General features: G+C 45.4%; 1 pseudogene; it reads left to right on the top strand.

Moving 5' to 3' along the window:
- Positions 1 to 12,637: 12,637 nt before the first annotated feature.
- Positions 12,638 to 14,192, top strand: part of LOC104873258 — a 3,672-nt pseudogene continuing 2,117 nt past the window's right edge.

Here is a 14,192-nt window from a genome sequence, read left to right on the forward strand (position 1 = left end):
CCGGGGAAACTGGCCGGAGGGGGGCGCATGGCGACGAGCGACGCGCGCTCAAGTGTCCTAGGGTCCAGATCACCTGTGTGTGAGGGGTGCGTTCTGATAGGCTGGTGGCCACTGGCCCACAGGGACTCCCTCGCGGCAGGATCTGAGCTTGCAGACAGACAGGTCTGCAAGGCGGTGAGGAAGGGGAGCTTCTATCGAGGTTCTGGAAGAGAGGCAGCTAGATTCCACAGTGCCCAGATTTTCTGGGGACGCACAAGGTCAGGTCTGAAGCTACCCCGGGTCACAGGGGGCCTCTACAGTCAATAGCTGCCAGATCTGGTCACCAGTCACAGGCAGGCCACCTGAAGTCGCAGGCAGCTTCGCGGCATCACGGCTGGCCCATGAGGACACAGACCATCGTGGTCTTCACACACGAACACCTGTGACACACGAGGCCTCAAGTCCCCGTTCAACAGTGAATGGCCATGCAGATGTCCACAGTCTCAGATGGTGCCGGACACCCTCTAGGTCAGTGCCTGGGGTCGAAAGGACGAGCCCAGTTGTACTTTTTTACCTCCAAGAATATGGGCTGGCATTCTACCAGGGGCCCACGGAGACGCAAGTTCAGGATCACTTCCTCCAAAGCTCTTGCTTATTCTCAAACGTGTTAGGTCCGCGGAGCCTCCAGCACCGAGGACAGCGCCCAGAACAGCCCAGCCCACTGTACGTGTGACCGTCCCAGGCCAGGCCCTAGCTAAGACCAGAACCCAGAAAGAGGAGGTAAGAAACCAGAGGATAGACAGAGATCAAGAAGCAGCGACTGGACAGCGAGACCACCTGCCCTGTGTCCCTGAGCACAAAGCTCAGCTGCTGGGATGCGTGCCTGTACGTGAAACTCAGGCTGTAGCGAGAGCAGCTGGCACGTTGTCCTGGCCTGTCTGCAGACCTTATTTTAGAGGTGCACCTCTGCAGATGTGTCACTTGTGATCTTTACAAGAGGATCTGACTTCCTGTGTCAAGATCTGGATCCTGAGAGATCTGCTCTTGTTTGACCTCAGGTACACTCTGGCAAGCACTTGGCTGGAATGTCAAGCTGGCAGGGTTCCTCCAAGAGGGTGCCACAGGGGCCGTGAGGCAGGATCCCTGCCTACAAGTGACATGGTTGTCACAATCCCCACCTCCCAGGTACAGTGGACTAACTGAAGACCTGCTGATGCTCAGGAGGAAACCCAGAGGGAGATAGAATGCTGGGCAGAAGGAATGTATCCCCCAGGTCAGACTGGCCTAAGGAGGAGGGCAGACACTTTCTCCTCAGGCCAGGGTCTGTGAGTTTCTTCACAGAGCACGGCCCCGGGGCCAGGCAGCAAGCCCCGGGCCCTGTCCTCCTCGCAACACTTAGTGGCAGGAGGCACTCTAGGTCCCTGTGCAGCTCCTGGCAGCCTCCTCTCCAGAGTGATGTCATGGGACACTTTTAGCCTGGGCTCCTGCAGGATGTCACATCCAGTTACTCTTCCTATAGCTGTCTCTGCTATTTGTGAATATTGTAATTAAAAAACTTTCACTGTAGTTGTGGCTGATTACCTCTTGGCTTTTCTTTAGCTGTACGGACAGGAAGTCCTGGCCTGCCTGTTGGATCATGGCCAATTTTCTTTCTTCTCTTGGCCTGTCCCCTGTGCTGGGTAGGGGGACTTGCTGTTTCTGTCCTGTTCCCAAGGTTTTCTTCCTGTTGGTTTCCATCCATGGACCATCCGTGGACATGGGCAGCTATGACTCAGAGGCCTCCAGACTTAATGGATGTGGCAGTCATGCAGCCCAGGAGGACACTGGGGCTCAGACATGCCCAGGCCAGACTCAGGGCCCTTGGACTTTCTCTTAGTTGCGAAGGTTGGCCACAGTAGAGGCCAGCTTTGTTTATCCCTGTCTCCGCTCACAGCAGTATCCCTTACACAGACAGCAGCAGGCGGCAGTGTTTAGTTCTGGTCCAGAGAACGCAGAGACCATGATCCCATTTGATAGGGAGAACACCTGCCTTAGGCAAACAGCAGTTTTGGCTTCTTGAGTCCCATGCATTCATGCATTCACGCTGTGTCCAGCACCCCGCTGGAACCAGGAGGCTGGGGAGACCAATCAGAAGCAGCAATAACAGCAATCTAGCATGGTAAACCTGGTAACAGATGGATGATCCTAGTCTAACAGTAAGAAGCCCTCCTAAGACAGAAAATATCCAATCTGGGCCTTAAATATTAGGGTAAGAGTTTTTCAGGCATCAAAGTAGGGCAAACATACCTGGCTTTGGTTCTTTCATGCCATGCAGCCACCGGCAAGCCTCTGCCCCTTTCTGTGGTCATTGGTACAAGAGAGTGCCAATCTGGAGGGTTCTGGTATTAGGACTAACTAGCCATGACTCTACTGCCTTTTAATCATTACAGATGAGTGACCACCCTCTAGGCCTACAAAGCCCAGAGTCCACTGTGGGTCTAGTCTATGTCCCAACATTTTCAACACTTTTACATTGAGTTTCTCACATTATAAGTATCTCTTCCCACTAACACCCAGAAAACTAATTTTTCAGGCTAACTTGCAACTAGGAATGACTTAGACTGTGCCAGTGAGCCATACTTTCATGAGTCTTTGATCCAAAAGCCAGCAGCGAGAGGGAGAAAGTCCTGCCGTGACATCCATCTCGCTGGGACAAGGGTGGCAGCAGAAGCGATGGTGGTGGATGATTCTGAGAGTTGTTTCTAGAAGGTGAAACTTGAGGCTGTTTCTTGAACTTCCCCCAAGTGCTACGAGCTATCTACCACTTTTTTTTTTTTATTTCTCAATGTTGGTGTTTTAAATTTAATTTTTATTAGTACATGTTTGCAGTACTTAACGATGGCGTTAACTATGGTTGATACTGGTCTTTGAGTTTAAGTGAAGTAGTTCGTGCCTTCAGAGACCAGCTCCAAATATATACTCATCCCCATGACCTCCCTGTTATTTTTCTAAATTTTATTCTATTTTATCCCATTCCCTCCTCAATCCCCCTCCCCTTGCTACGTTTCCATTTCTTCCCTTCTATTTTCACTTGTTTCTTGTCACTTCCTTCCTTTTAGCTAGCGTTTTTCAATGTGCTACTTTCTGCCTAAAATAGTACAGATTTTATCATTTACAACCAAGAACCCCACACTGTCTTTCCAGCCTCCTGCAGTTGTGGCTATGCGGCTGGGCACGCAGCTCTCCTGTCCTGCACACACCGGGGTGGAAACTTCAGATGACGGCTCAGCCAGACTCTGATCCTCTCCATTCTGACAGCCACAGATCCACAGAGCCGAGGCAAAAACCTGTAATTCAGCCAAGAATCCACTCAAGACAACTGCCCCACCTAGAAGAAAGGCTCGGAAGCAAGAGTAAAATGGTCAGAGAGCTGCAGGGTTCAACCTATGTCCTTTATCTCAGAGTTGTGACCTCCAATTAATCAAATTGTTCGGGGCAGAAATTTTTGAAAATAAGCAAAGTATGGATTAAAATCACCTGTATCTTACCTCCAAAGATAATAATCAACGTATTTTAAAATACTGGACAAACTCAAAGACCATGATGGGACAAAAAATAAACTCTGCAACCTATTACCCATTAAAAGCACAACTTTTATTTTGTGCTAAGACAGATGGGAACTTAAAATTGTTTTTTGTGAAAAATTGTAACTCTTCACTTGGCCCTACAAATGGCCAACTAAAAGCAGAGCAAAGTTTGACCTTCATTTTGCAAAACTGGGTTAAATTCTTCTCAGCTCTGCATATAGATATGTTAGTCACTTAGGGAGTCTCTAAAGAGTTTGCTAAACATGTTTGATTAATTCACAATTTACCTAGCCTATCTCACTGCCCTTCAAGATGGAGAACACCTACGCCCAGAAGTCTCCATTGTCCTAAACCTATGATCACCCTGGATTCCAGTGGACCCTCACAAGATTATAGGCAGCTAAATTAGGTAGACATACTACAGGCAGGCAGACAGGGCTGGGCCCTCGAGAGTCAGTGCAGAGGAGGAGAATATAGCAACTGTGGCTGGAGGGCATCTGTCGAGGGCCAGGCCTGAAGGTAAAGACAGCCTGACCAGGCCTGCATGCTTCCCCAAGGGCTAATAAATTGACGATTACTATAATTGGTATCACCTGGTCCAATGAAGTCTAGATAGACATCAGTCACCAGAACCTCCCCCCATCCATCTCTTCCTCACTATGTGTGCTAGGGAATTGATCATGTTAAAGTATGCTAGGACGCCGCCTCACAGGCTGCATTCTCCTGGTACGTCTTGGCTCTTAAAATGACCTCATGCCCTTATCTCTGGTTTCCCTTCCCCCCAAGGCCACAGTGGTCCAGGAAAGTTGAAACCTGTGTCTGCAGGACTGGGCCCATAAAAGCAACCTGGCCTGTGATAGGTAGCAAGTATCAGGTTACTCTTTTGGCGGGAGAAGAGGCATGATGGGAAGAAGGCTGTGCTTTGTTGGAAGAAGCCACACTTTAACATGGAGGCTGCTATTCCATATGGCAGCCATCTTAAGGCAAGGGAAATCTAACACACACATCTAGCAGGTTAGGAGTTATATTTCCCTTACATTACTTGGAGGTCCATATATCATCCCTGTATCATACACCCTATATCACTATGTCAACAATATCTAACATTTATATGAAGCTTAGTCTATGCCAGGCATTATTTCTAAATACTTCATATTTTGAACTGTCCTGGTCCTCCCTCAATTTATATATTGAAGCCCTAACCTTCAATATGACTATTTTTTGAAAGAGCATGTAAGGGGTGAAATGAAGTCATAAAGGTGATGCTACCAGATTCAGGATGAGAGCTTTGGTTCCTGGAATCCCAACAGACCAGGCTCAGCCTCCCATCCCCAAAACCCAACCAAGGAGTTGAGCAGTGAGGAAGGGCAGGAAGGAAGGGCCTTAATCAGCATGGCCATGCTGTGGAAGACAGACACAGAGATTCGAGACCTGTCTTTGAGGGTTTGGGAGAGAGAAACTTTGGAATTTCAAAGAAGAGGGGAACAAAGACAAGGGCTGAGGTTTTCATAGCTAAGGGGTCCTGTGGTCAAGCTGTGGTGTGGCTGAGTTATCTCTGGTTCTGCAGAGGCTGCTCCAGACAAGTCCTTTAAGGCCTGGGGGGAGGGGGTGTTCCAGGCCCCTGTAGTAATTGCTCCTGCTTGGTGTGTATATTGGGTGGTCTGCAAGACTATGCTGGTCCTGGAATCCAGTATGACTTGGGTTTAGGACAATGACTGGAGAGATCTAGGCACTCCTCCAGGGAAACTGAAATCAGAGAGCTGTAAAAGCTAGCAATGGAATGTCACTACAGATTCTTAAAATGCCTTACTCTTATCTTGGTGTCCTCCATCTGGAAGAGGTATAAGATGGGCTATGCAAATTTATGGCTCATAAACCTTGTAATGCTAGTATGTACGGATGTATATGAGACAGGGTTTCACTGTGCCGTTCAGGCTGGCCTTGAACTCACTATATAACCCTGAGTGGCCTCCAACTCTCAGCCATCCTCCCACCTTGCTCTCTAGAGTGCCAAGATTAGGTAGGGCGTGCCCCACCACACCTGGCTGTACTGCTAGTTTTGAGACAGATGCTTCTGAAGTAATTATCACACCTACCAGAAGAGCTGAGCAGAGATCTGTCCCAACATTTTTTATGGTAACAAAGGAGACAAATGTGAGTGTCAGGACTGATTTGAGTCCTTCACAAACAAATGGGACAAATCAAACAGACTGCTTTTAGCAAACAGTGGCTTCTCAGTAAATAGGGCAAACGGATTCAGAATGAAGTATACGACCCCCATGGCACCGGGAAGTCCAGTAACTCTGTACACACCACAGCAGGCCGTCCCTGAACATCCAAGTCATAAGTATCTCACCCCAGATTCCTTAGCCCCTTCAACACCTATGTAAGCCTAATTCCTCTCCCAGTTAGTTGCTAATCTCTCTTCTCTGTTGTCAGCCCATCCACTTACTGATGAAATCTCTCCCACCCAGCTGCCACTATTTCAGTTTCCCATTGTCTGCCCATCCATACACGGATGTGATAATCTCGGCTTTGCACAGCTAGCTGCTAGAATCTCCCAATTTTAGTCCCTGTTCACTGGAATAAACTTCCCTCTCAAAAGCCTATTTTTCATAAGTGGACTGTTCATGACAATAAGATGAAGGCAGAGACGCCAAAGTTCATCCTGCTTTAGTTACCCCCGGGCATCTGCAGATCCAGCCTGACTCCACACTGTAAAATGAGCCACTAGACACAACTATGGCACTCTTTTCCTCTTAAAAGGTCAACTCAATAACTGAAGGGCTCTTGAGATTTCCCAAGGAAAGACAAAATGAAGCCCTTGGAGTTGTCCTGAGTCCACCAGGCTGGAAGTCAGCACCGGCCGAGCCAGAGACACCTCCAGAGGAGACCCCAGGCATGTGTCCCCCACTCACAGGAGGTCAGACTGGATATGAATTGCAATGACTTTCAAGACCTTGAAAATGAAACAGATTCCAAGAGAATGCAGATGAACTGCATGCGGTCTGGGGAGGAGAAGGTCTTTTAAGGCACAACAAAGACGGCAGAAAACTATAAAGGAAATGACTGATAGATTTGACAACATGCAAATTTGAAATGTTTACAAATTTAAAAAAACACCATTTAAAAAATGTAAAAGAGGGCTGGGGATTTAGCTCAGTGGCACCATGCCTGCCTCTCAAGTGCAAGGTCCTGAGTTCAATCCCCGGTACCAAAAAAAAAAAAAAAAAAAAAAAAAAAAAAAATTAAAAAGAAAAAAACCTAAAAGATAATTTGTTAAAAATTAGTTCATGCCACGGGGAACAAAGTATTTCCTATGTGACCCAAAGTAATAAGAAAAAGACACGTTAGCTAAAGATGGACAGGCAGTTACAGAGTGAAGAAATTCAAGCTACTTGGCCTAACTGCCCACATAAGTGAAATGTGAAGCAGTTGCTTGAATGTCCTGTCTCCTTCCTCCAGAAACAATGCCAAGTTCTCCTCCTCTACCCACATCACAGGATACCGAGCCCCTGAGCCTCTCTCCCTCACCTGGAAGCGCCCCTCTCTCCCAGTTACTCACCCAGACCCTCAGCACCACTGTTACTGGAGTTTCAGGTAAGAGTCCTGACTCCAGGGATCCCAAGAATATAGGTGTGGGACCTAAATTACAAGCCCTTGCTAAAGGGCAAAGGGCCTAGGAGACAGTGTCCTCAACCCCTCCCATTGTGGCCATAGCCCCGACCTTTGTTCCAGCCCTGGCCTAAGAATGTGTATCACTCTTGTATTGTTTGAAGTCTGGATCTGAATCTACCTGTAAATTAGAGACTCCAAACATAGAGCCCCAAGTTAATTGACAAACTGTTTGCTCATCCGGAGTGTCTTGGTGACCTTTGAGACATCCTATGGGTGGTACCTGTCACTCATCAATATGTGACTGTTGAGCATGTGACTGCTGACCACCAGCTCAAGTCAGCAGACCTTTGTCCCCTGTCTGTGAGCCCAAAAATGTTAACCCCCTCTTTTACTCCCTATAAGAGGACCTCAGCCCCTGAGCTAGGCGCCTCTCTGAGCCAGCCACTTGGTTCTGAGAGTGCCGTCTGGCTAGACTAATAAAGGTCTTTTACCATCTAGCCTGGTGTGTTCCTTCCTAGGTTTCTCGTTCCTCGATAGCGCTCACGGAGCCTCAGTGGGCTTTCAGGCCCAACATTGCAAAGGCCTTTTGGGCTGTTTGTGCTCCATGGAGTGGAAGTGAGACTTTTAAGTCTTACATAGGCTGGGCCATCTGTCCCAAAGCACCAATCCAGGAGGAGCAGCAGTGGAGGGCAGGAAAAGAGCTTTAATTGACGTGGCAGAGAAACGGCTTAGGAACTATCTTCAAGATGCTGACAAAAGCTTTGGGAGTTTTATAGCAAAGGGGAACCAAAGTGAGGGCTAGGGGTTTGCAAAACTGAGACATAATCCTGGTCAATCCTTGGTGTTTTGGGCCATTATCTCAGAACCTTCTGGGAGAACCCTGGTTGCTTGAAGTGGTCATTGCTCCTACTTGGGCGAATAATCCCAACCAGGAGCTGCCAAGCTCCTCTTGTCCTGGAATCCAGTGACTGCAGGTTTAGGACAATGAAGACTTCTGGACATTGCTCCAGAGAGACTAAAACCACGTAGTTGGAAAAACAGCTATAGAATGTCCCTGCAAATCCTAAAAATTGCTTTAGTTACTCTTACTTTGGTGTCCTCAGTCTTGAAGTGGGATGAGAAAGGCCAAGTAAATTTAGAGCTAACAAACCTTGTATTGATAGGGAAAATTTTTAATAGTGAAAACCTAGGAAATGTAAAATAACTTTGCCCTTTGCTCTGTTCAGAATTAACCGGCTCAGCACCAGAGGCATCTAGTTTTGTAAATGAAAAGAACTATTGTTAGTTTTGAGCAAACCCATCCCTTCCCCTTGGCTAGAATAAACCCTAAAGGTAACTTCTAACAAAGAATGGCATTGGAATTCAGCTGCCTCACCACCAGGTATCAGCAATGTAAACTGTGAAAATGCAATGTAACCAACTGAATAAGATCAAGGCTGTAAAGCCCTATAAAAGAAGGAGCTGTAACCCAATAGGAGAGTTGATCAGGGCAAGGCCATTAGGTGTGATCTATCCCTATCAATGGAGTAGGAGTAAACTTTTTTATTTTACTTCCATTCTGCTGCCTCTCTGTGTGTCACGTATCAATTCTTTCCATATCACTGATTGGTTCCATGGACAGTGCTCAAGAACTGCAGTCATTATGATTCAGTCTTCTGTGAAAATTTCCTGGGTTTCATGATTCTGACACATTTTTTTCCCAGTTGTAAGTGGACTCTTCACGCCAATAAGATGAAGGCAGAGATGCCAAAGTTCATCCTGCTTTAGTTACCCCTGGGCATCTGCAGACTGCTTTGCCTCAGTCCGAATCTCCTACCTCAACCTGATGCAGGGTTTTTAGGTAATGAAGGAGATAAGTATAAAACAAAGGCAGATGCATCACAGTTACCCACTGGGCATCTGGAGGCCCAGCTCCGAAGTCCCCGTCACACCACCAGTCAGGTCAGACAATTTCCAACAACAAAAGTGTGATGGAGATGACAAAAACAGGTACGGGGTCATCATCTAACATCCTTCATATCCTCCATGAAGGACCCTTTGGCAAGGTACAGCACAGTCCTCAAAAAACTCTTACCCTGTAAAGAGCACTGTGATTTTGCTAAGGAATTAACACAAAAAGGGGATTAGGATTTTTTTTGTTCATAGGATTGCTGTTATTATTTACAGCAATGGCAAGTTGGAAATAATTCTAATACCCAGTCGTTAGGCCACAGCATCTATAGGATAGTGTAAAAACTGATGATGCAGAAGACTCATAATGACACAGGGAAATGGTCACGGCACACAGCCAGCTGCAAAGAAGCAGGTTAAAAAACAGCACATTCAGCATGCTCTCCACTATGTTTAAAAGCATTTATACATTCATAGAAAAAAATGGAAGGAAGGTTAACAATGGTCATCAGTGAGTGGTGGAATAATAGGACTTTTTTGTCATTATTGGGTTTATTGGTGCTTTTTAAGTATACAGTACAGTTACATTCATCACTGGGATCTTGTACCTTTATATGACAGGTCTTGGTTCTCATTTTTTCCCCATACCCCTGCCCTCCCTTCACCCCCTCCTCCCTTCCCTATTTATAAAGACTTTGTTTCCATTTTTTTCCTTTTCTCATATTTTTTCTTGTCCCTTATTTCCTTTCCCCTACCCTTCCCACTTCCCCTATACCTTTAGCCCTTTGCCTTCTATTTCACATTATCAGTTATACAATTTGAACCTTATTTACACTTTTAGTTTTTTACACCAGAGAAACTACTCAGTATTTACATGTGTGTATTACTTATTTCACTTAAGAGTATGGCCTCAATATGCATCCATTTTGCTATGAATGACTCTAGTTTCTCATGCTTTATGGCTGAGTAGTATTCCATTTAATAGAAAAACCACATCTTCTTTATCCAGTCTCCAAATGATGGGCAACTGGGCTGTTTCCAAGATTTAGCTATTACAAACTGTGCCACTATAAACAGGGGTGTGCATATATCACTGTGGTATGATTCTTTTAATTCTTTTGGGAAATACCCAGCAGAGAGAGAGCTAATGCTAGTTCTTTGAGGTATCTCCATACTGATTTCCAAAGTGGTTGTACCAGTCTGCACTCCCACCAACAATAGAGAAGGGTTCCTTTCTCCCCACAACCCCGCCACCATTTGTTATTGTGTGATTTCTTAATAGCAGACATTCTTTCTGGGGTGAGGTGAATCTCAGTGTTGTTTTTATCTGCATCTCTCGAATGACCAATATATGACCAGTGATGTTGAACATTTTTTCACATATTTATTTGCTGCTTTTGTTTTGTTTTTTGGTTTTTTGAGACAGGGTCTCACTATGTAGTTGAGACTGACCTGGAACTCACTATGTATCCCAGGCTGGGCTCAAACTCACAGTGATCCTCCTGCCTCAGCCTCCCGAGTGCTGGGATTACAGGTGTGCACCACCATGCCCAGAGCTGTTTTTACTTGTTTGTCTGAGAAATGTCTGTTCATTTCAGATGCCCATTTTTGAATTGGGTTGGGTCTTTATATTTAGGGGCCCGATTTTTTTTGAGTTCTTTATATATTCTAGATAATAGTCCTTTGTCTGAGGAGCAGCTGTTGAACATTTTTTCCCAAATTGTAGGTTGTCTCTTAGCTCTCTTGGTGGTTTCTTTTGTAGTGCAGAAGTTTCTTTTTAATAAGATGAGATCCCAGTTGTTGATTCTTTGGGCTAGTTCCCATGCTACTGAGGATTTGTTCATAAAGTCTTTCCTATGCCAATATCTTTAGTGTTCTGCCTAACATCTTCCGGCAAATTTAGTGCTTCTGTTTTAATACTTAGATCTTTAATCCAATTGGTGTAATGCATGGTAAAAGATAAAGGTCTAGTTTTAATCTTTGACAGGCTGAAATCCAGTTTTTCCAACACAGTTTATTAAAGAGGCTATCTTTCCTCCACTGAGGATGGCTGGCTCCTTTATAAAAGATGAGGTAGCTGAGTATATCTGGAGTTGTTCATGAATCTTCCAATCTATTCCATGCTGTTGTTATCACAGTGGCTTTGTAGTATAGTTTCAAGTTGGGGATTTTGATACCCCCTGCCATGTCTCTGTTGCCTAGAATTGCTTTTGCTACTCTAGGTCTCTTCTAGTTCCAAATGAATTTTTGGATTATTTTCTCTAGTTCTGTGAAATATACTGTGGAATTTCACAGTATATTGTTGGTCAGTTTTGGTAGTATGACCATCTTCACTATGTTGATTCTTCCTACCCAGGAGCAGGGGATATCTTTCCATTTTCTTATAGTCTCTTCGATCTCTTTTTTTCAGAGTGCTGCAGTTTTCATTGTAGAGCTCTTTTGCTTCCTTCATTAAATTGATTCCTAGATACTTCATTTTTGGGGATGCTATTGTGAAAGGAATTGTTTCCCTAATTTCTCTCTCAGTGAGTCTGTTATTTGTGACAAGAGGGCAAACTCTTTGCACTGATTTCCTCTCTGATGTTATAATTTCCTCCCTCCTATGAGCTTCGGATTTGTCTTGCTGTTCTTTTTCTAGAAGTCTAAGATTCATCATTAGGTTGTTTATTTGAGCTCGTTCTGTTTTCCTAATGAGGGCATTCACTGCTATGAATTTTCCACATAGAACTGCTTTCATTGTGTCCCATAGATTCCTGTATGTTGTATTGGCATTATCATTTATTTGTAAAAACTGACTAATTTCTTCTTTAATTTCCTGTAACCCATTGATTGTTCAGGAGAGTGTTGTTCAATTTCCATGTGTTTCTATAGTTCTTATGGTTGCTTATGCTATTAATCTCCAGCTTAATTGCACTACGGTCTGATAATATACATGGCATAGCTTCAATTCCTTTACATTTATTTAAACATGTTCTATGACTTAGTATGTGGTCTGTTTTGGAGAATGGCCCATGTGCAGCTGAAAAGAATATATATTCTGATTTTGTGGGGTGGAACACTCTGTAGACATCTATTAAGTCCATTTGTTCAAAAGCTTGGTTCAGTTCTATTATTTCACTGTTGACTTTTTGGCTAGCTGCCCTTCCCCTGAAGATAGTCCAGGTTCTGATGGAAGGTGGTGATCCCTCCAACTTACCATCTGCGGAGGTCTGATGTCCTTTATTGCAGTTGTTCACTTCCGTTCTATCTTCTGGAGCTCAGTAAAATGGCCTTTTGACCACCTGTGCCTCTGCAGTGCGGATCCAGGTACAGGCACCACCAGGAAGCCCGAGAGCACGTGGTGGTGGTGGGGGCAGATGCTGCAGAGGCGCCTGTGCTGCTGGGCCATCCTCACTGGTCTGCTCTGATGAAGGCCTGGGGCAGTGGAGGTGGGGAAGCAGCGAGCTCCCCACCTGGCTCGCTACATAGTGATTTGAAGGCCAGCCCGGAGTACCAGCTGGAGTACCAGCCTGGAGTTGAGCGCTGGCTGGGGCGCCTCCAGTCAGGAGTGCTTGGCTGGGCAGGCCCTGCCCTGTGCTGCTGCCATGGCAGGAGCCAGAGATGGCAGCTGCCCCATGGGCAGCAACGACTTCCAGTGGTGCTTCTTGCAGGTGAAGGGCACCGTCGATGGGGACGTGGTGGAGGCTGACATCATTTCAACTACTGAATTTAATTACTCTGGAGACCTTCTTGCAACAGGAGACAAGGGTGGCAAAGTCGTTATTTTTCAATGAGAACATGAGAATAAAACCCGTCCTCCTTCTAGGGGAGAACATAATAATGTTTACCGTGCCTTTCAAAGTCACGAACCAGAGTTTGACTATTTGAGAAGTCTTGAAATTGAAGAAAAAATTAGATGGTTGTCACGAGAATACTATTTATTTTCTACTCTACAAATGATAAAACTACTAAATTATGGAAAATAAGTGAATGGGATAAAAGAGCAGAAGGTTATAACTTGAAAGATGAAGACGGGCAAGTTCAAGACCCATTTAGAACGACAGCACTGCGGGTTTCTATACTGAAGCCCATGGACCTCATGGTAGAAGCAAGTCCACGGTGAACTTTGCAAATGCTCATATCATACAAATTCCATTTCAGTAAACAGTGATCATGAAACATATCTTTCTGCAGATGACCTGTAAGGACAAATTTTATTTATTGCCCTTTGCCGTGCACGGCCTCCTAATTAATTTGGCTCCATTGGCTAAAAGAACGTCCACCAGCCTTAAATAAGTACGAAAGGGAAAGTTTATTGAAGGATATGCGCATACAGAAAACAAAAGTAAGAATGGAGAGGACAAAGAAAGAGGAGAGTCCTCTAACAGCAAGAGGGACTCTATCCAGGAAATTACCCTTAGGCTCTCTGGCAACAACACCGGAATGTTGGAGGAATTAGGTTCATCACTCACAACACAGCACGGGTCTCTTCAGCAGTCCCTTCGGCTACAAGTCTCAATCCTGGGCGTAAGACAGCAGCAGCAGCAGCCTGGGCGAGTTGGGCTGTTTTTATAGCTCTCTAGACAAAGGTAGTAAAACTACCTGAACTTTTGGCGCAGAAAAAGGTGAATGCGCTTGCAGTCCCAACCGGGCCCTGGCCAGGGGTCCGGGAGGGGCGGAATGCATCACATTCCTTATCTTGATGTTAAGAACATCTGGTCTTTTTAACAAAGTCCTCCCTGTTTTTTCCCAGGGAACTGGCCAGATATCCAGGGAAAGAAGAGGTGAACTAGTGATTACCCGCCTTAGAGAGCCGAAAGCCTTAACCCAAGCCTTTCCAACTTAGAGTTTTAACTTTCCTTACATGACCTGAGAATAAACCTATGACATTTAGAAATCACTGATGGAAGCTTTAACATCGTGCATGTCAAGCCTGCTAACCTAGAAGAGCTGACGGAAGTCACCACCGCTGCCGAATTCCACCCACACCAGTGCAATGTGTTTATCTACAGCAGCAGCAAAGGGACCACCCGGCCATGTGACATGCGTTTCTCTGCCCTGAGTAACAAACACTCTAAATTTTTTGAAGAGCCTGCAGATCCCACCAGTAGGTCCTTTTACTCAGAAATGATTTCACCCATCTCTGATGTCAAATTCAGC

Source organism: Fukomys damarensis, unplaced genomic scaffold, assembly GCF_012274545.1.
Source record: "Fukomys damarensis isolate Sample0158 unplaced genomic scaffold, DMR_v1.0_HiC HiC_scaffold_9, whole genome shotgun sequence".
Lineage (NCBI taxonomy): Eukaryota > Metazoa > Chordata > Mammalia > Rodentia > Bathyergidae > Fukomys > Fukomys damarensis.